At 36.8% G+C, this 24,082-nt stretch overlaps 1 protein-coding gene across 2 annotated transcripts in view; it reads left to right on the top strand.

Moving 5' to 3' along the window:
- Nucleotides 1-24,082, top strand: part of LOC121297123 (teneurin-2-like) — a 483,736-nt gene that overhangs the window by 270,599 nt on the left and 189,055 nt on the right. The gene's annotated exons all lie outside the window — the stretch shown is intronic.

The raw sequence follows: 24,082 nt of genomic DNA, 5'->3' as shown, positions 1-24,082 counted from the left end.
AGACCAATACGCCTGACTTCTATTATATGCAAACTTATGGAAACTATAATAAGATCCACAATGGAAAATTACCTATATGGTAACAGTATCCTGGATGACAGTCAATGTGGTTTTAGAAAAGAGAGATCGTGTCTAACTAACCTGCTTGATTTTTTTGAGGATGCAACAACGATAATGGATAATTGCAAAGCATATGACATGGTTTATTTAGATTTCTAGAAAGCTTTTGACAAAGTCCCACATAAAAGATTAATTATCAAACTGAATGCAGTAGGGATTCAAGGAAATGCATGTACATGGATTAGGGAGTGGTTAACATATTGAAAACAGAAAGTACTGATTAGAGGAGAAACTTCAAAATGGAGCACGGTAACCAGTGGAATATCACAGGGATCAGCATTAGGTCCTCTGCTATTCCTAATCTACATTAATGACTTGGATTCTGGTATAGTAAGCAAATTTGTTAAATTTGCAGATGACACAAAAATAGGAGGAGTGGCAAACATTGTTGCAGCAGCAAAGTTAATTCAAAATGATCTAGACAAGATTCAGAACTGGGCAGACACATGGCAAATGACATTTAATAGAGTTTAAGGTACTGCACACAGGCAATAAAAATGTACATTATAAATATCATATGGGAGACACTGAAATTGAAGAAGGAATCTATGAAAAGAGCTGGGAGTTGAATACTGTGTTCAGTCCTGGTCACCTCGCTACAAAAAGAATATTGCTGCTCTAGAAAGAGTGCAAAGAAGAGCAACCAGAATTATTCTGGGTTTAAAAGGCATGTCATATGCAGACAGGCTAAAAGAATTGAATCTATTCAGTCTTGAACAAAGAAGACAACATGGCGACCTGATTCAAGCATTCAAAATTCTAAAAGGTATTGACAATGTTAACCCAAGGTACTTTTTCGACCTGAAAAAAGAAACAAGGACCAGGGGTCACAAATGAAGATTAGACAAAGGGGCATTCAGAACAGAAAATACGAGGCACTTTTTTACACAGAGAATTGTGAGGGTCTAGAACCAACTCCCCAGAAATGCTGTTGAAGCTGACACCCTGGGATCCTTCAAGAAGATGAGATTCTGAGATCAATAAGCTACTAACAACCAAATGAGCAAGATAGGCCAAATGGCCTCCTCTCATTTGTAAACTTTCTTATGTTCTTATATTCTAACTGGAGTTGAGCTACAAAATGACACTCCCTGACAAAGGTGTTTGTAGTGCACAAAATGTGTTGTTATGGGACAGGGGTAGGGTAAATCATAGAGACAGGCAGTGTAGGCTGCTTCTTCTCGATCAATTGAGTGCTTATGAATGGGTGCCAGATTGATGGCACTGGAGACTGAAATCCTCTATTAATCCACAGTGAGGACATGGCCCTGCAAGCAGCAGTGTCACAGTTTGTACTCTGCCAGTGATCAGCTAATCTTTTGCCTCCCTTGGAGAGCAGCAGCAAAGGTGCCAATTAAAGTTCATTGTGATGGTAGGTAGTGATGTGGGCATCTATCCACTAGAATTAAGCTGAGGCTGTAAATGTGCAATTTGCTCCATTTTCTGGTAAAATCCTAACCCTATCTTGTTACTCATTGTTTAAGATTTCCTTTCTCAGAAAACAATACAATAACACAAACAGTGTAAATAATCCTTTGGAGTAACTCTGGCCTAAAGGCCCTTCTTTAACAAAACTTTTCACCCCAGGGTGCAATTTAAACAATTCTTGTCAATGAAATGTTATAAAACATAGTGCACCTTGTTGTAAAGACTTTGAGAAATATATTCCTTGTAGTCGTGTTGTCGATTATCTTCACCATCCAGACTCCAATTCTGTTTTAATGTAGGCTAAAAACAAATGCATTGGTTATGGTTAAGGATTTCCATAATAAAGCAAGTAAATAAAAATGGGCATTCTGTTGATAGATCAACCGGCAAGTCTAACTGCGCCCAAGTAGTTGGCCCATCAAGTTGGAGGTAATTTTCATTGTCATTGCACATTCCTGAAGGGCAGTTGCCTGAAGAACATGTGTAAAGACAGTGAACAAAGAAGCAGAAATTGCTTTCAAGTTTTCTTTGATATTGAAGGCTTTCCTAATTACACAATGAATTGAGCAAGTCTTTTTTTTTCCATTTAGGGGAATTTAAATGGAAATTAGATGGTTATAAAGTAACTTTAAAATGGCAAATTAACATTAACAAGGACATGACAGCTTGTTGAATCCATTTATATATGTGCTCATCTATGCTGTCTTATCTAACAATTTGAGGTCATAGGTCCAGTACAGCATGGAATTTTAGATAAGGGGGAAGGGGAGGTTCTGTATGAACTTTGAGGTCAGGCATAGCTGCACGTATCAAACTCCATTTTAACACCTTCTATTTTTATCTCTCATATTGCCAGCATATGTTATTTAACAACAAACTGTCAGCTGATTACTTCTTGCTTGTAAACAGAAGATTCAGTGATTTGTCCTACCCTTGTTACATTACATTTAAAAGCCTCCACTTGCTCAAAAGCAGTGGTTTGCTATAATTGCAAATGGCTTGGTGTTTATATTCCAACCAATCACAGTGATCAAACTGTAAGGCAGTAGTTTGTATCAGACCCTAGGTATTTTTAGAGCTCACACTAAAAGCAGGCATTATACACTGTTTAGCAGATTATATTCACTTTACAGAGTAATTGGTGGCAACATCCTGACAGGGTAGGCAATAGGCTGTGATATTCAAACAGTAATGTTAAATAACTACTTTTTTTTTTACTTCAGTCTTATGGTTAGTTTGAGCAAAACTCAGATCCAGGTGGCTTTGTTTAAAATATCTTTGCAAGTGTTTGAGTACATGTCTCATGATAATTGAAGAACAAAATACTAAAACAAGGACTTTATTAGCACATTTGTAGATGTAAATTATATTTGGTCTGTCATTTCATGTGTTTTTGTTATTATTTCCTAGTGATTCTGTTGCTCAGAATTAAATGGACATTGTCCACAACAAAACTGTCTATAAATTGCAAAATGTCCATTTTTTTTAAAGCTCCTAATATGGAATGTCCGAAGTAACAGCTTAACCCCACAGAGGTATCTATACATGGTGTATATAGAGTAAAACCTCTATTGTCTAGACTAACTGGGACAAGGGATGTTCTGATAATGAAATTAAACTGTTTTGATAAACAAGGATCGTATAATGACGTTTTTTCTGTGAATATTAAAGAGTTACATATGTGGTATCTTAACTAATGCGTTCTTCTTCTTGTTTAGATTCACTTTGTATCATTTTCTGTTTCAGCCATTACAGCCATCATATGTTTTACAAGTCAGAGGTTTAAAGTACCCTATGGCCTACATCAGACTCAAAATCTTGCACAACCTGCGAGTACTTTGGAATAATTAAAAAATAAAATAACAAATTCTCAATATGAATTCATCCCGATTGGCTCTAATGATATTTGGTCAGTTCTTTGTATAAACAAAGTTAACAGCCTCTGACTTTAACACCGTTTGCTTCCTGACATTGTTCTTACTCTTCCAGTCAATCAGTAGGTTTCCGCAGTTGTTAGATATATTTTTTCTTAAGTTCCATTTGCAGACTTTTGTATGCGCTTAATGGAAGTATCCCTTAGCAATATCTTGGCTTTGCTCACTTTTTTTTTGTTCTTGTGTCCTTCCATTTGTTCATTTTCTGTCTTGTCGAATTCTGACAGGAGGGGAGTTTAGATATAAGGAAGGATTTTTGTACTAATGACAAACAGGTGACAAGCTCATCCATTGTGCCATGGCAGTCTCCTGACAGAGATATATAAAGGGTTTTGCTTTTGATGGAAATGTAGCTCAGCTTCTGTTTGTAGACTGAAAACCAATCTGCCCGATTTTAAAAAAAGATTAATTCAACTATAATAAAATATCCTCTGTGGATATAGGGTTAGAAATTAATTTGATAGCTTCTGACCCAATCAATTTAAAGAGCAATTTCTCATTGTCTTTCTCCCCAAGGATTCAATATATGTTTTTCTCCAATTTCTAAACTGGCCAATTTTAGTAAAAATAATTTCATGGAACTTCTTGCAACACATTTTAGAAAGCTACTAATATCATAGTCTTGCTTAACTCATTAAGCATGTGCTAATTGTCTCTACTGAAACATAGATAGCTAACACATTCCTGCAGCTGAAAGGATTCGTAATGGCCTTTATCTTTGTGTTGCAACTCTATATATCACAGACAAAGGATGAGAGCTTAGGCTCCTGAAGTAAAACTGTTAGGTCATAAAAAGGATGTGTTTCCATTTATGAACAGATTGGCTATAAACACTGTTGTAAAATAATCAATCTATGCCCATTGTTAGACTTTTTAAATCCACTTATCTTATGTATTTACTTTTTTTATGGGGGAGAGGGCATTTTGTTATAAGTTGATTCCAAATGCAACTGTTCAGTGTACTCCAAATGTATAAGAAGTGCTGTATAATTAAAACTTTGAGTTATTATTTGAACTTCCAATTAAAATTATGGAGTAAATGCAACAGTGACATTATATTCCATACCTAGAGCAAATGTTTTGTCACAGGTAGTCTGCAACTTTGCAATCACTAATAATTATTTTAAAGAGAACGCTATACCTGTTATTTGAAGACAGCAAAGGCACAGTTGAATGAAGGATATACTTTTGTAAATCTCAAGTTTGTAGCTTGTATGGTTTGTTTCACAGACCCAGATTAACATTCATATTGCACTCCATGATTAGTAAACCAACCCATACTGTATTATTTATTACAGATGAGAACAATAAATAAATAAATAAGTCAATCCCTATAGTATAACTAAGTATTCTCGTGTACCAGTATTGGATTTTAATCATTGTTCTCTGTATTGGAATACACCTGGCACTGTCGGTGCCTGTAGAGTTCTAATGGACTGTCTTTCAATTCTGATTCCCAAGTAAGTAATTTAAGCAGTGATCTTTAAACCTTGTGGCCACACCTGGTCTATATTAAAAGTATGAAGATGGTTGGACCAGCAGAGTTGACAGGTCATCGCATCATGTGATTTCTTTGGAATCAAAAGGATAAACAGAATGTATTTTGAAGCTCCTTGTGCGTTAAAAGATAGGAAACACTGCTGAATGTGCAATTAAGGATTTATCTGGTGTTGAACATGTCTCACTGTACATGAGTGCCCTCTTTGTACAGTAATCTGCTGTGTGTCTGATTGTAGTGCTGTACTTTTTACGTACTGTACAGAGTAATATAAGAACTTTCCCTTTCTGGCTTCAGCTTTGTTCCCTGTATATAAAAGACTGCTTGTTACATGCTTAGATAGAGTTGTATCTTCTTGACTCTCAAGCCTTTTAGCTATAATCTTTTATAACTTTCAGAGACACTGACATCCTGGTGGGAAGCATGCATGTTACTCGTGGTGCTACTTGTAGAGGATGCAGCTGGCATTTTACAGACAGCGGGGGGCTCCTCCTGTAATGAAATCCTCAGGAAGCTCACCCTGGGCCTCGCCGTGGGGAAGGGAACCACGGGGTAGCAGCTAGATGATAAAATCTGTCATAACCTGAACTGCTGAAAACCCACAGGAGAAAGGAATATATTAGCATGCACACACACACACACACACACACACACACACACACACAAACACAAACACACACACACACACACACACACACACACACACACACACACACACACACACACGTTTGTATTCCTATACTTGTGGGGACTTCTCATTGTCTCTCACTATATTTTTATTTACTATTTCTAAGTCGACAATAAACTAAATATTTTGGCACTTATTTATTTATTAATTTTTTTAAAGGCATTTTTAGTTCTTAAAAAGGTGTTTTACAAAGTGGGGACATCCCCACAACATCGTTTTTTCAGGAGTTGCTGTCTTTGTGGGAACATTTTTTCAAATTTTGTCCCCACATTGATAGTAATACCCTCCCACACACACACACACACACACACACACAAGCATATGAGTTATTACGTATTCCGTTGCCTTATGCGTCATGATAGAATATTCAGATAAGTCTGTGAATATGTTATTTTCTTAAATAATACAATACCATGTCTTGGTCTGGAGAATAATCGGATAATAGCAGAGTGGCTGAGCCAGTAAGAGCATTGCTGTTTGGATTGGAGGAATACAGTGTGGATTTGTAATGGATTACAATGCAAAAAAATACATACAAACAGTGTGTATTGCAGATATTTATAATTATATTTTTCATTTTTTACTCCCTAAGTTCAACATGATAAAAAAAAAAAAAGTAATGTAACAGTAAATCATCAAATGAAATGCTAATTCTCAGGGCCACAGATTTTCAGATCAATTCTTTTGAGCATATTCAAAAATAAAATGAAAGACATCATATGCAATGACCTGTGTTCAGCTGAGCACATCAGGAATACCTTGGAAATCCATAACACTAGCACATAATTGAAGTTGGCGAGTATTTCTAAAAGGGGAAGGTTGAGCTAAAGATCGCATTAAGTACCAGCATATACATTTGCACATCAATTAGAATTGTTTAATGATGTACAGCAAAGGTAATAACATACTAATACTGATTAATTGGAATATAAAAAGCTGTGTTTTATATTAGCTCATAATAATAAAATACTGCCTGGCTTTGAGCAGTGTTGAGATCAAATTGTATTTTCCATCTTTGACTGTGTAAACAATCACTAAAGCTGACATTAACTAATCGCAATCCCTATTTATTTATTTTTTGTCTAAGTGATATCAGTAAAATTGTTTATTTATGACACTGACCAGTGTCTCTATATGCCTATTAGTTTTGGTACACACATATTACTCCAAAAACTGCTCTCAAATGTCATAAGACCCGGTAAAAATAAAAAAAAAATAAGTATATTTAAGACCTTTTTTTTTTTTGTCATGCTTTTATTTTTATTTCTTTTTAATAGTTTGAATTCTTTGTGGGCCAATAAAAAAAAAAAAAAAAAAAATCAATCTTTTTAAAAGACCGCTTTAGCAGGCCTTTTTTGTAGAAGAGAGAGGGGGTGAGAGAAAAAACAAAAAACAAAAAAAAAACTTTCTCTCACTGAAGCTAAATGGTTGATGGATTAGGCTAGCTCTAAAGAAATGCCCTCTTTTATCTCTCAAAAGCTTGGTAATTGCTGCAAAAAAGATGCTTAGCGACCCGTAATATTCATATAATCCGATTATTCCTCAGTCCTACTCTGGGTAAAAAGGTGGGAGTAATCCAATTCACAGCTGTGCATCTCAGCTATTTTTTTTTTTTTCTGATGATGCCGTTGTTTGCTGCATCCCTCAGATAATAAACCCAATGCTGAGAGTAGGATACAAGATCCCAGGCATAATTAGTCTGTTGACAGAAAAATAAATTAAGGCAATTCTGCTCTATGGGGACCTCTCTCTTTTTTTTAAAAAAAAAAAAAGATGTGCTGCCTATCCCATGTGTGTTGGTTTAAATTGTCAAGGTAATCAAATTTATCACCTGAGAATTTACAAGAAGTGATGTGAAAAGTGAGTGTAGTTAATATTTCTGTAGAGGTTCAACAATGTCATGATTATCCCCATAACTTTTATTGAGCAAGCGCATGCATTGCTTCAGTTGTATTTCAAGGCTTCATGGTTGTTGTCGATTTTACTATGATATTCGATAAGGAAATTAGTTGATGATTGCACCGCTAATAATCAGCTGGTAAAGGCACGTCTGTACAGTGTGCAAGGTGAGACCACAACGCAGCAGTCCCGACTGGTAAGGTCCCAGTTGAACTTGTGCAGACACTTGCAATGCTGACCATTCTCTTCCAGGGGTTGGAATCTTGTTGACATCCTCTGTTAAGCTCCCTGGTACAATGAGGCAGTTGGCTTGCTGGTGGGATCGGAGGACAGCCACTGACCTTTCTCTTCTAGGGGCTGGAATCTTGTTGGCATCCTCTGTTAAGCAAAGAAAATCAGCTTAATTACTCAAAGTTTGAGTTTGCTACATATTAAAGGTCTTTCCATTTTGTATTATTTTATTCCACCATTCGTAGCTTAGTGCATACTCATTCCATACACTGGTCTTCTAGTTAAGTCTATGACCGCTCCATAGCTGTGATACTGACACTGAGCTTCTCAGTTTATTGTGTTAGAGGGGAATATCCTCTGTAAATCCCCACAGAAAATCACTACAGTATTTCCTGTAATTGTACCTCTTGCAGTGTTTTTTTTTTTTTTTTTTTTAATTAGTATGCATGATCCCAATGTTGACCTGTTCTAACCTTTACAGATTCATAGCATGAGCTTTCAGAGTGCACCCAGCATCATCAGTTTGATGAGGAGGATCATCCTTAAGAATCCAGAGAGGCGTCCCACTTGCTCTGATAAAAAAAAAAAAAAAAACAGTGGCTTGCTATTGAGAAATATTAACAGTTCACTGGCCAAGTGGGAACCAGAGTCTAAACAGCAAAGATAGGACAGCAAGCTGGTACTCTATTATGGTACTAGTACCATTACCATTATAGTGCTGTGTTGGATATTTTATAACTGTGGTTGCATTTTACTAATAACGCATACAAGTAGAGCTGTAATATTGTCGACTTTTAATGCCCTTTGATTGTCATTGAAGCTGCCTTTGCATTGCCACTGAATATCATTTGAAGTAAGGGTACAATTTCAAGCAGTTGGGCTGACCGTAAAGTCAAGTGTCCTACACAACTATGTGTAACAGGAATTGAAGTCACACTTATCGACCCCTGGCGTAGCACACCACCAGAAGCCTTCTGGTTAATCTGTAGAAATAAAGAGCCCTACTGCTCGACTTTAAATATTAATTGCTGAGATCAATCAATGATATGCTGTTGTTTTTTTTTTTTTAAATCAATAATGGCTTTCTTGGCCTCTCTTTTCTAAAATGATGAAAGATTACTCCTAAGACCATAAGGGGACCTTCAAAAAGGTTGACCCTGTTAATACAGGCCACTTTAAAAATGACATCATGAATCTAGGAAGATGGATTCAAATTTTAACAAGAAAAAACATCTGCCATGACATTGCTTAATTATGTATAGGGTATGTTTTATTTTATTCTTATTTCTGGTTAAACAAAAATAAATTTTGTGTTTTACACAAATGTGTTTAATCTTAATGCTGCACATGGTTTAATTGATTTATGATATTCTTAAAAAATTAAACATCAGAAGCTTTAAGACATTTATATCCATTGTTTTACAAAAGGCTCAGTAGCTAACAAATAGCTACACAACATTAATAAAGAAGTCTACCCAATTTGAACACCGTTTTCCAGTGAAATTGGATTTAACCAGAGTAGAAATAGGACTAAAACCATATAATTATAAATAACTCCACTTGTGCCTTGGGAATCTCATTATAGAAAAATAAATAGTAAATGATGTATTGTGAAGTGCATACATTTTGATTTGTATTGCTTACATTTTCATTCAGGAAAATGGAAGCAATATAATTTACTGTCTATAACTTAGTGAATTATCAAATGGTGTAAAGCCTGATAACATTAGAGCATTTAAAAACGAGAGGTAACCATTCAGCCCATCTTGTTCTGTGTAAAAAAAGTGCCTCCTATTTTCTGTTGTGAATGCCCCTTTGTCTAATCTTCATTTGTGGCCCCTGGTCCTTTTGGTTTCTTTTTTCAGGTTGAAAAAGTCCATTGGGTCAACAGTGTCAATACCTTTTACAATTTTGAATGCTTGAATCAGATCGTCGCATAGTCATCTTTGTTTAAGACTAAATAGATTCAGTTATTTTAGCCTGTCTGCATATGACATGCCTTTTAAACTCAGGATAATTCTGGTCGCTGTTCTTTGCACTCTTTCTAGTGCAGCAATATCCTTTTTGTAGCGAGGTGACCAGAACTGAACACAGTATTCTAGATTAGGTCTTACTAATGCATTGTAAAGTTGTAACATTACTTCCCTTGCTTTAAATTCAACACTTTTCTCTATATATCCACGCATTTTCTTGACCTTTTTTATAGCTACCCCACATTGTCTAGATGAAGACATTTCTGAGTCAACATAAACTCCTAGATCTTTTTCATAGATTCCTTGTTCAATTTCAGTATCTCCCATATGGTATTTGTAATGCACATTTTTATTGCCTGTGTGCAGTACCTTACACTTTTCTCTATTAAATGTCATCTGCCATGTGTCTGCCCAGTTCTGAATGCTGTCAAGAACATTTTGAATGACCTTTACTGCTACAACTATGTTTGCCACACCTTCAAGTTTTGTGTTGTCTGCAAATTTAGCAAGTTTGCTTACTATACCAGAATCCAAGTCATTAATGTAGATTAGGAAGAGCAGAGGACCTAATGCTGATCCCTGTGGTACTCCACTGGTTAGCTCACTCCATTTTGAGGTTTCTCCTCTAATCAGTACATTCTGTTTTCTACATGTTAACCACTCCCTAATCCATGTGCATGTATTTCCTTGAATCCCTACTGTGCTCAGTTTGATAATTAATATTTTATGCTAGACTTTGTCAAAAGCTTTCTGGAAATCTAAATAAACCATGTCATATGCTTTGTAATTATCCATTGTCAATGTTGCATCCTCAAAAAAATCAAGCAAGTTAGCTAGACACAATCTCCCTTTTCTAAAACCATGCTGACTGTCTCCCCCAAGATACTGTTACCATATAGGTAATTATCCATTTTGGATTTTATTACAGTTTTCATAAGTTTACATATAATAGAGGTCAGGCTTACCGGTGTATAGTTACCTGGTTCGGTTTTGTCTCCCTTTTTGTGGATTGGTATTACGTTTGCAATTCTCCAGTCTGTCAGAACAACCCCTGCCTCAAGAGACTGTTGCCTGATCTTGATTAGAGTTTTTTTAAATAACTTATTTGACTTCTTTGAGTACTACTGGGAGGATCTCATCCGGTCCAGGGGATTTGTTTATTTTAAGAACTCCTAGTCCCTTTAACACTTCTGCCTCTGTTATGCTAAAGTTATTTAAAACTGGATAGGAGTAGGTCGACGTGGCCATGTTGTCCGTATCCTCCTTTGTAAAAATATATGAGCTAAATGATTTTTCAAACGATAAGAAAACATTATATATCTCAGTCAACCACCTGCAGGGTTCGCTCTAAGGCTAAAATGTGCGCATTTTAAGCAGTAACTGGCAACAACCTTTGCACTCAGTTTACTAACTTTTGCAAATTATTATCACAAGTATCAACCTCAGTTGAGACTCCAGCCTCTCGAGGTAAACCTATTATTTTGAGACCATTGTTACAAAGCACTAACATAAGCATATTTGTGTCTGTCTTGCAACTGATTCTCTGATTTCCCTCTGTAAAAATGCACATCACATTAACGCAGAGCCCGCTCGGACAACAGCGAATCTAGTACAGGGTGGGCAAAGCAGGCATGTGGCAATTCTCTCGTGCTGCTCATGAACTTTACAGTTTTTAACTCGTTGTATAATTGAATACTAAAATCAGTGAAGCACAATATTCCTGCATTATTTAGAAGTGTAAATACTCTGGTAAACATAAATAAAAATCACAATACTCACACTTTGAAGTTTTTTGTCTTATTTCCCTTTTTAAAAAATGACCATTTCTGAAATCATCTCAAGCGTTTTCAAAATGGTAAAAAAAGTAGTCAGCACATTAGTTGAAAATACACATTCAAGTGTATAGTAATTGAAGAAGACACACCATCTCCATTTTTTTTTTGCAAGTTTATTCACTCCGTGATTCTGCTGAAAAACAAGCAATGTTTCAGTAAGACAGAGCTAAAACAAATCTGATCTACGTGAGGATGGTGCGATAGTATTCTTAAAGTTTTGCTGTAATTCATGTTCGAGTCAGTGTCATTAAATATCATAATGCCAGTCGTAAACATGTAAAGAATAAGGAAGCAAATAAGATGGCAACAATGGGAAAGCAATGCGTTCTTCTATGCTGAAAAAGTAAGACGTAAGGTACTGTGATCAAGGCTTTCCCGGAATAAGCAAGCTAAATTAATTGCCTATTTCATTATTGTTTAGTTTATTTCTTTCCATGCTACCTGCCTTTTGTGAAGCTGTAATTAGCAATTTTAAACCACGGCCATGTCTTAATTGAATTATATTTTCTGACGATGAAGAAACAAGCTCAAAACTATTTTTTAGCTATACAATCCTGAAAGGAAATTTAATTATCAATTATTAATACATTGATAAAACGTGGGAACAAATGGAATTGGCCATTTTTGAAAAACAGAATTTGGTATTCCCAAGAATTGGAACAATTAGTAGCCCTAGAGATAGTTACAATTGAATGCAGTGCAGATGCCAGTGTTTTTTATGCAGTAGTATAAAACAATTTTATGCAGGCCACCAGATAAGCATGCAGTCTGTATCTATGATAACAACCAACAGCGCTGTATAGGACCAGAGGATGATTCAAATTCAGAGCCAGAACTACAATAAATGTCTTGTTTAAATTTTAAGTAAATTGTTGAGATACTTGTGTTGGAATATTGTTTCAAAATTGTATGATGCATCAAAAATATATTAAAAGGGTTACTGCGTGGCTGAAGGTTTCTTTATCACTGATAATTGACTCTTTCTCAGTCAAAACGGCAAGTTTCTCAGTATTTAAAAGCTTATGGGGAACGCTGACCCCCCTGTATTGATTATATTGCCTTTAAATCTGTGGTAATGTATTTCTGTGCTCATTTTGTTTTTGCTTTTATTTGGGGGGGGCTGTTGTTATGCTATTGGGTCTTATTGGCTGTGAAAGGATTTAGGGCGGGGCTTTACTGGAGGATCCAGGTTCCTCTCATTCCTAGAACATTTTTTTTTAATAATTGAAAGACGTTTTCCATCCTGGGTAACTGGCTTGTGATAAGTTTGTGAAGACATACTTTGCCTGCTTGTCACACAGTCTTCAAGCACAATGCTCCTGCAATGCCATGATATAAGGTGGCCAAACCACAGGAACAGTACGTATAGTGTTATAATATTTTCAAACACTGCTAATTGTTGGAATCTGAGTAGTTTTGTCACTTTGAATTTTAAAGACCTGCATGTAATGTAAACCATGTTGTTTTCAATAAAGTTTAAACAACAAGAAAATTAAGTTCTAGATATTGTATGTAAAACAATTTTCACTTCCATTAAAATTATAATGAGGAAAATCCTCAAACTATATTTGCATTTTCTTGAATAGGTCTGCAGTGGTTTAAGATTGTTTAAAGAACTGGAATTTGTTTTGAGTGCTGTTATGTAGACTAGGATATTGCGTTTTTCTGGAATAAATAACCCAGAAAGATTGGAAAAAGCTGTTTTCTCTTCTTTGTGTGAAACCACAGGAAGCTGTGCTTTCTTTCAGGTGTTCACAGTATCTATTCAAATCGGTGGCATCCAAGATTGATGATATGCTGCTTTAATTCAGCTTTTACCAACAACATTCACAGATTAGGTTGGAAAAACTGTCAGAAGAAGCTTTGGGAATTCTTGAAGTCATATAGCATTGATTACTGATGGTAGCTGTCTTTGTTGGCTCTTCTGTAGTTGTGTTGTGCTGGCGGAGTCTTCCACAAATTGGATTGTGTTTGTCATTGGTTTTAACCTTGCTCAGTATTCTCTTGGTACTATACCAGAACAGCTACTTTAATATGTTGTAAAGGATAACCTTGACTAAGAAAATGATCTGTTACTTATTTTAATCTTCCCTAATGCATAATCTGTGCAGAAAAATTTGACTGGAACCGTAAGGACAAGACTTTAAATAAAAAAGGTATTAGTTAATGTACACCTCGGAAGTATTTTTGCATGTGTGTTCTTACATTCTGACATGTTACCTCAAATTACTCATTAGTTCAGTTGATCCTCATAGGGGTGGGTAAATATGATGCTGATTCAATTTGTAAAAAGCTCCCTGCGTACCAAAATTACGAAAACCATCGTCTTGAACAGTCATGGAAGTTTTGTTTATTGTAAAAGTATGTAAAAGGCCAGGGAGGGCCCATATGTGTAAACTCTGTTTTTCAATCAATAATATAGATGCAAAATGGTCCAAATATTATTATATATGTGTTCAGTGATTGGTCTTACTCTGATACAAACTAAACTAGAAAATACTGTTGATTGCATCATCGTGGGGGGGTGGGGGGGAAGGGGGGTCGGGGTCGGGGTCGGGGTCGAGCCGGGGTCGGAGGTCGGGGGGCGTGGAGATTGTCCAACTGTATCTCGCAAGCAGTATCTATTGCCAGCTAGTCCAATAATACTGATAGAAATTATATACACTGTGTGGAATATTGAAGAATTACCTTGTTATTTCTCCTACTCCAAACATTTTCAGGAATTTTTGATGTGGATATTTAGTTAGTTGTTTAAATATAAATTCTTCTGAAAAGCTTAATAAACAGGTTTGCTAAGTGAGCAATACATCTACTGGAATAGTTCCATATATCTGCCAGGCATGCATTCCCTTCTATAGGTCTCCTGTGTGCAGTTTTGAAAAAAGCACATGATAGTAAATATGCTCTTAGTCTGCATGCCTTACTTTCAGGTAGCCGGTTGAACTTCTTAGGTAATTTTAAGTGACTGCAAAGCATGTCGGTCATTAGGGGAAGCAGCTGCTTAGTTATTGGCAGGAAAGGTGTTGAAGGATGGGGACAAGTTCAATCTCCACGTAAAATGATCAATACAACCTGAAAATGGAAGTAGAGATTTTTAGATGAATGAAAGTGCAACTTACTTAGTATTTGACATGCTACTAATTCCTACATCAAATTAAGTCAACTATGTATGGTTGTGTTGCAACCATAATTAAGAAGTAACAACTGACAATAGTGTTCAGCCTTTGAGTTTTCATATGTAGTAAGTTTAACTTGCTTTTCTGTGATTTTCATCAACAACAAAAAATTAACATTAAACATCAGTTTACAGATGGATGTACAGTGCCGTGTTGTTATTCACCTAGGTGTATAAGATCCCTGTGACCTTTGGAAAAGTTAGTTAGGTCAACCTCCACTCCCACCTCATACAGCTCTCCTATGGCTGGTTTCCTTTGGCTAAAGACCTCATCCAAATACCTTCAGCTTTTAAGCAGTGTAAATACATTTCACTGACAGGTGAAATTTGGAAAGCTCAATTTATATTGATCCATACTGCAATAACAAGCAGCATGACCTTTCCAATAGTGTAACATATTTCCAGCATTTGATATTCTTCTTACTCTTTGTCAAACTGTAGTGTTACACAGTAGCATACATTGTGGATAGTTTCAGTTAAAGGAGTGGTGGGGGTTTGTTTTCATTGATACAAAAAAAAGTGTGTTTAACACTTAATGTCATTCTAAACTTATGTCAAATACCACATGCATGACTCCCCAATAAACTGAAGCCATTGTTGGCTTGCTGTACCCCGACCCATGTTTCTAGCATTAGGTTGGTAGGTAAGAGATTCCCTTTACCATTACCGTATGGCTATTTACCTCTTAAAGACCCGAAACCTGAATAAGATATATCAAAGCTGCTCACAGAGCCTGTGACGCAGTCATGGCCCACCCCAGCGGGCATAACAGTACTGCGCTCAGAGATTTCCACGCCATTTTTCCTTTTAAGACTGACCTGACAGGAGAGCCTGGTTCAGATAAGTACTTGTTGCCTATCTAATTTTTTCTTGTAATTATTGTGCTAGCAAATATTAAGCAGTATTATTGCACTGTGTTAGTATTACTAATTTTGCGTATATTGTGCACTACAGCCTGTTTCTTGCTCTGTCCACTGCAATATTGTGCTCCGCATGAAGCCAGTGGCTTGAGTCACTCCTTCCCAGGGATCCAGCAACATAAGTCGGCTGACTTTGTGCTCTCCCACCAGGCTGCATAGCTCCGGCTGAAGTTAATTTATTTCTCATTTAAAATACTAGACGTTTATATTATTGACTGTAATTGTTTATGTGGAGAAGATGTTCTCTTGTGTATATATTTCTGTGTTTTTTACAGATACTATGTGGAAAGCTGCTAGGCTCAGCAGTGCTGTGCAGGATTAAGATATGCACTTCGGTTGTGAATGCTTGCAGTCTCATCCACGGTATCTTGCCACCATTGAAAAGGCTGATAGTAACCCTAACAAGCAGGCTTCCCTCAGTCTCATGTGTGGTATTGACTGAGTAGTTTTTCCAGTGGCCTGTGCATGTGGGCATCCCTTTACACTGCTATCCATGGTGACGGCGAGCCAGCAGACCCATACTGTAGTGCTACCGCGATCAGCGACCATCTCCATTCGCTACCCGGTACAGTACCAGTACTGAACCAGAACCGAGGTTACCGCACCGGTACCGTCCTTACCTAGAAACTTCTCCCCCGAGGAAAAAAAAGAAGTCACCATTTCAACCGGTTGGTGGACTCGGAGCAGGTGGAAAAGCTCTGGGCAGCTGCTTCCCACCAAGGAACAGTTATTCCGCAGTTACTGCGTAAACATTTGGCACTTCCTGTCCCCTTGGGGCCCAGGGGGCTACGAGTGTAAATTGGCCACAGGAGGACTTGCTATACATCACCACCTCTGAGGAGGTGGGCGAACAGTTGCCGTTGGATGACGTGGAATCTGACCGTACTTCTCCATCAACTAAGCTCTCCCTGTTGGCAGAGCTTCTACCACTGATCAAGAGGGCCACTGCAATCTGGCAAATGCCTTGGCCTACAAAAGACAAAACAAGGCAGTCGAATTTTGAGGATGAGCCTACCGCCTTTCCCATACCTTTCCCAGTTCACCCGGATTTTCTTTTTGAGATGGGGTCATCCGGCTACAGCTTCTGCAGTTCCCCATCGATGGACACCTTATATAAGGCTCATGATGTGAAGAAGGCTGGCCCATTTTCCTTCAATTGCCACCTTGTTCAAGACGCCAAATTTAGCACAAACCAGCGGCAAGCTGGTGCCATAGTCCCCAGCTGCCTCTAAGACCAGCACAGCCGGCTTTGCCTGCTGCGGGAGGTGATGGTCAGAAACGGCCTGCGGCTGCTCACCGCAGAGGCTTTAATAGGTTCTGCCATCCTGTGCAGAGACAGCAGCCTCAGTCCAAACTACAAGCTGAGCAGCAGTCCTAAGAGTTTACTGCCACAGGCCCAGGGCCCTTTTTCAGATGGCCATCTGGTGTACTGGCGCCGGTGCCCCACAGACATCTGAGCGTTTACTACCATTCAAATCGACTACTCACTGCAGTATGGTCCTCCCTTTCGGGGCATGATGCTTATGATAGACCCCTTCCAGTTGGAGGACCAGGTTCTACTCCAGGTACTTCCTTGTGCCCAAGTGAGATGGTGGCCTCAGATTAAATCCTCGACCTTTCAGACAGGTCAACCTGTATCTGAGCCGAAGGAGTTTCAAAATGTTGACGATGCAACAGCTGTTGAGGTCAATCAGGCCAGACGACTGGTTCACCATGGCGGCTGTCAAAGACACCTATTTCCACATCCCCGCTCTGCCTAGTGCAGGCCCTGGCATACTACACTGACAGGACAAAAAGTTGTAGGCAGTCCAAACAATTTTTAGTCTGCTATGGGGCTAAATCCCATGGTGAAGCCCTGTCTAAGTAGAGGCTGTGCAAATGGATAGCAGACACAGTCCGGGCTGTCTATGAGCTGGCTAACTTGCCCCCTCCAGAAAAGCTCACTGCCTATTCCACCAGGGCCATGGCAACTTCATGGGCTCTATTCCAGGGTGCATCTGCCAAGGACATAAGCAATGCAGCAGTGTGGGCTACTATCCATACCTTTACTAGGTTCTACAGACTGAATGACGTGGATCAAAACCCTGGCTTTGGAAGTAGTGGTAGCTTCCCAGTTGTTCCTTACAACACAGGTATAGAAGTGCATTCCCCCTCAATTTGTAAGCCCTAGGTACTTGTTACTGGGGTTCTGTATGTTAACGCACAAGGCAGCCTCTTGGCGTAGCCTTGTAATTCATCAAGAATAAAAATAATGATTTCCGTTTTGAGCTTATGCATTGCAAAATGTATTGTGTGAACTGTATACAGGTTGTTAATTGAGAAAAGTGCATGACAAAATGGTTGGGTTGGAATTAAAAATGCTGATTACAGAAAACTTGATAGATAAGTGACAGCAGTTTGATTTCTTCAGACCTTTATTTTTAGGCTTGCAATGTCCATATCTCCAACTATTCCATGTAGGAATGGCTCTCATTCCACTGTATTGTTTGTCCGAGTGTACAGCTTAAAATAAAGGAAGATGGGATGGCCTAGAGGGGCACAGCAAACGATGAGCTGGACTGTAAAAGAGCTGTGAACAATGGCAAGGAGTAAGCCTCAGGAACCATCAAGATTTAGACATCTTAAACTACTACGGACTCTGGCATGTGTAAAACTCCAAGAGAAAGGTCATGCTGAAGACTTTGTTTTACCAGCATCAGTAATATTGTTGTATTTCTTGCCAGCACCTTTCACTTTCAGATACACAATGGCATTACCCAGGGTTTACGTTTAAAGCTTATAAATCTGACACTTGACATTGAAGGCATCCTGCCACCCTATATAAACATGTTATTAGTTTTATATCAAATGAATTATTTGAAATTGAGATCCTTTGATACCTTTAGACCAATCAAATCAGACACAAGTGCTGTAAGAAATTATATAGATACCGGTTTAGGTAATTAAATGGTTATTATTTTTCTTTAATGTGTTATACAGACCAAGTCATTAATTGGGATGCTAGGAATCTATTTGATGGAGACAAATACCGCTTTTCTGTCTTGTCAGAGGTTCTTTAGTTACACACTGGGAAGATAACCAAAAAGCCTTTTCTCTTTTTTTATGTTGGAACAAAATCAATACAATTACCATCACTGATAAATAACATTATCAGCACTAGTGAATGTCCAATCTATAGTATGTTCCTGGTTTTCCCTTTGGTAAGGGCAAAAGGGATGAGCTTTGATGTGCTGAACAGCCTCTTCTTGTTCCCAAACATTCCTTACTTTTATTTAATTTTATTGCATTTTATTGTACTCAAGAATTCTGTTTTTCTTGCATCACTTGTCATCAGTGTGGTAAATGATAAATGTATAGAAATGGAGGCTGGAAAACATGGATTTTCTGGATGTAAGGACAAACTAAGCTATTAGAAGTTTCTAGGTAAGAAGTTAAGTGGCCTTTGCAAATACCGAATTATTTTATTTTTTATAAATGAATTACTACAAAATCTTCCATTGTTGTAAAACAATGAAAGGGATACTTCAGAGCATATACATTTACAGAATAGTTCGTGTCTTACCTGTTTAATATCCTATTGTTAATACACTTTATTGAATTCACTCATTACTCCTTTTTTTAACTACAATGACTGCTTCTGCAAAGACTCCTGACAGCTGAATTTCTGAAGTGAAATGGCCAGTAGTATTGTTATGAAACTGTATTCTTGCCCCCTATGCAACTGTGAGTTAATAAATGGAAAATACCTTTACAACATCACAATTGTCACGTTTACTTTCTGGTCACATTTCACTTTTTTATTAAAAATTTTTTGGCTGTTTTTCAACAGCTTGCCAAATTAAATAAAAAAAATTAGGTTTGTGTTGCTTTTTGTGTTTGAGGCCGAGCAAATTAGACAAATCAGTCAACAATTACAAGTCATCTGCCTCAGTTACAACACAGTCTTCAAGTTGTCAGTTTACCTTTATTTTAGTAATTGTGATACTTGTATTGTTTTTCCAATATGACTCTCTGAAGTCTAATGCCCTCACTACACAAAACATAAAAAAATATGTAAATATTAAATTGTTAAACGGGTATACGGGGGTGGGGGTGGGGGGTATGGCTTTTGAGAGTTTCACAGGTTGTTGTAATATAATTCACACTATGTCAGATTGCAGACCTGCACATTTAACAATATGGATGTCAAATGTCATGTTATGTAGGTCAAGGGGAAGCTGCTTATTCTACTGCTGTTCAACACTATTGTGACAGCTCAGTGGCGGGGGACAGCAAACAAACTGCCAGGACAGTAAAGGGATGTGACAGCCTAGTCGGTCATATTGTAATATTGTAGTAAAAAGTGGTTTTTAGGAGAATGCACTAGTGAGCAAAGGGGATGCTGACATCTCCTTTTTCTGAATGTGTGCTGAGGAGAATCACAAGTCTCAGCAAGCATCATTAATAAAGTGATGTCTCGTGAGAACATGTGTCTCAGAGGATTCCTGCTTGAGGTTTCTCTCAGTCATGACAACACGTTCATTTGTATTAGCCTTTACCATTCATAGATTGTGCACAGCTTATAATTTGCATGCTGATCTTATGAAACTAATTCAGGGCGAATAACAAAATGAGCAACTATAAACTGTTTTTTTAAACGTTATATTATATATATATATATATATATATATATATATATCCTATATATATATATATATATATATATATATATATATATATATATATTTACAATTTCTCCTATGACCTATTGTAGTTTTAATATAACCCAAACTATGAATTCATGTTAATATATGCTGGGTTAGTCACAACTGTAAGTGATTCAGATATTGCCTGTTATAAGACAGCAAATTATAAGTACAGTAGCTTGCTTTATAGTTTTTTTTTTTTTTTTTAGATTATTTTCCAGATAAGATTTATGGCAATTGCTGTTTTTTTCTATGTCGTGTCATTGCGTGCATAATGTAGGTTTACTTACAGTATATATACAATGCTATATTATATTATGATAATTACAAAATATCTGGGCCTAGCTAAATATTATGAAATTAATAGAAATTCATGATTTTAAGAATGATTCAGTTGCATATATTGTGACATAGAGGCCAGTAATATTATAATATGTAGCCATATTTCAAAACCATTTTACAGTTTTGTTTAGTTTTTTATAGGAGAAAACACTGTTAATGTTACAAAATGAGAAACAAACAATTTGATTGTTCTTAAGAAGCCTGGAATTATATCAATCAGTTGTTTGGTTGATGAGAAAACTTTAAACTGTCACTCAAAAAACAAAAATGGATTTTGGACTTCCATTGTTGAAATGTTTTCTTTTCATTCACTGATTGGTTGTTTGTTTGCTCTTCTGTGCCTAGCAACACAGTTAACCTTACAGGGAAAGAGCACATTCTACGCAGGTTTCAAAGAGCCAGTGTTTGCTTTTGGTCAGCAGGGAGCTATGTAAATAAGAAAGGCTTCTGATGCAACTTTACACCACCCGTTCCAGAAACAAAACAAGCAGCAACTTTTCCAGGACAGAACAAACCTTTCTTCTTGTGTATTTAAATTATGCTGCCATTTGCCAACATTTTAGTGAGGCTGGGATATTCCCCTGGAGCAATACAATGTAAAAATATTACATTACAGAAGGATGACACAGACGACCTGTTACGTTGAAGCCCATCGACATTTTCGCACCAGTGTTGAATACAGTTGCTTTAATATCTCTGTGAGACCAATTTCAAAACTTTAAGCCTTTTCAGATAATTGCACCTGAGATACTGTGTGGTGATATGCTAAAGAAGATAAATGGCGTTGTGTGGTAAACTGGTTGTCTATCATATATTATAGCAACAACGAGATACTGTACTTTAGCGCAGTCAGACATTGCATTGCACGTACAGGTAAATACAACTGTGCTGAAATTGTACAGAAAACCATTTTCCTGAATTAGTGTTAATTTGATAACATCAAATGTTCAATGGAGTATTGACTTTGCAGTTGGCTGGTTTTGTCTGGAAAAATAATACAATTGAACAGTCAGGAGAAATATAATTTGAATCAGGTTTTTGATATTTTCAGCCAAACCTAGTTAAGTTTCCAATCTCAGACTGGTTTGAAACACCTTGTTGCCCTTTATCAGACGAGAGTGATTGAAAAAAAGCAAAGTTATACATTTGACAGATTAATAAATGAGTCTTTTAATCGAGTTGTTTTAAATCAGGGTCCCCTGGGGATGTGCACAGAGTACACAAGGGGGTCCCCAGAAAATTCTGAAAACTATTTTGTAAAATTAATTTAGGGGAAAATGAAAATATGAAATAGCTCATTATAGCATAATTGTTTGACCTTACTAAATTAAATAAGTCATGCCTTATCATTAAAGCTCAGTGGAAAATAGGGCACCACATAACGATGCACTAATGTTAAATTAATTCCTGTTGAAGGAAGTGACCCCAGAAATGGGAGTGACTGCCTTAATTATTAGAAAGTAGGTTATCCAACCAAGGCAATGTGGATTGAATTGAAGACAGCAAGGTTTCTAAGGTAAAGTGTTACTCGCCCAAGAAAAAGAGCGACTCAGAACTTTGAAAAGTATTTGGGTCACATGTTGTAACCCTAAAAACAATCATGGATCAAGGGCCCTGTTTTTTGTCCTATGGTCAAATGAGTATAGCTAATGATTTTCCATTCTAGGAAATAGCAAATTCTGTTTTTTCAAAAATGACCAATTCTGTTTTTTTCCCCCATTTTGTATCAACTTATTAATAATTAATAATGGCAAATTTTTCCTTTTTTCATTTTATTAAAGACCAAACTTTGCTATCAGACTCTCTTTGCTGAAATAGTAAGTACCTGAAGACACTTCAAGCATGTCATGTTTCTAAACATTATTTAGCTCATTGCTGGCATTAAAATAAGCAGGAAAGCTTAAGAATTATATTACAACTATTCAGAAAACACATGTAGAGCACTGAATTATTATTATTATTATTATTATTATTATTATTATTATTATTATTATTATTATTATTATTATTATTATTAAACAGTTTGGAAACATTCCAGCAATGTAATGTGAGAGTAATCCTATTTACAGTAATCCACAAATTAAGTTTACAGTTTTACTGGCAATAAAATAACCAGGATAAAATATGAAACACTTTGATAAAATAAGCGAGTTGACTGAGCCGTTGCTCTACACGGGTTCAGTGTTGTCTATCACCTGATTGTAACTGAAATAGCGCCCCTTTTAATGTAAATGCATAATTAGTCCTCCCAATTGTTTCTTTGCTAATTTTGCCTTCTTGTTATTTGGTATGTTTAACAAGAGGTGTGTTTCCAGACAGAATGTCTTCAGTAAACAAACGGTGTGTAGTGTAGTGTGACTACATCCTTTGCACAGTAAAGCAAACAATTTCCTTTAAGGAACATATAGCTAGAAAAATAGCTTTGAGCTTCGTGTCTTCATCCTCAGATAATATAATTTAATTAAGAAAATAAATTCTAGATTTATTAAATGCAGATAGAGTAGAAATAAACCAAACAATAATTAAATAGGCAATTAATCTAGCTTACTTTGGGAAAACCCCGTCTGGAGCGCAATACCTTAGGTCTAAGTTTTTCAACATAGAAGAATGCAGTGCTTTGCAAAATTTGCTTTCTTGTTCTCTACGTGTTTATGACTGGCAGTATGAACTTTAATGATATTGATTTGCACGTAATCAATGGAATGACAGAAAAACTTGCAGAACAGTATCCCACCATGCACACATAGATAATCAGAACATGTTTTAGCTCTGTCTTTTGCTGAAACATTGCATGTCTTTGTTGGTGCAGCCACCGTGTTGAATTTCAGCAGAGAAGTGTGAGTGAAGTCATAGGATGAATTAACTCAATTTGACTGGGTGTAGTGCAAAAAAAAAAAAAAAACAGGAGAAAATGACAACAATGCAAAATTCCATTCCGAATGCCTAATTCTGCAATTCTGTGATCACGGAAAATCAGTAGCCCTACATGAGCAAAGATTGACCCTAAATTTGTCTGAAAGAAAACATAACCTTCACAATAAACCACTTGTGGAAAGGGGTAGCAAAGTTAACACCATGAAATCAGTCTTATGTAGCATATAGTGCGTTATTCTAAAGACACAACCAATGGCAGTCAGGCCTGTTATACACAAGCCCGCATGCTGGACATTTTACTTTTATAAGAAAAACTGTCAGTTGCAGTCCCAAATGCATTGTTGTTCTGTACAGCATGAAAACAAGACATTGATATGCCTAATATCCTAGAAATATGTTCAGCTGGTTCTTTATTTTATACAGAGCATTCTGTTCTAGGCTTGTTCTCGGTGTGCTCATGTGCCTCTGTTTTATATTAGG

The sequence above is a fragment of the Polyodon spathula genome, chromosome 22 (assembly GCF_017654505.1).
Source record: "Polyodon spathula isolate WHYD16114869_AA chromosome 22, ASM1765450v1, whole genome shotgun sequence".
In the NCBI taxonomy this organism is placed as follows: domain Eukaryota; kingdom Metazoa; phylum Chordata; class Actinopteri; order Acipenseriformes; family Polyodontidae; genus Polyodon; species Polyodon spathula.
This window is presented reverse-complemented; position numbering and strand designations above follow the sequence as displayed.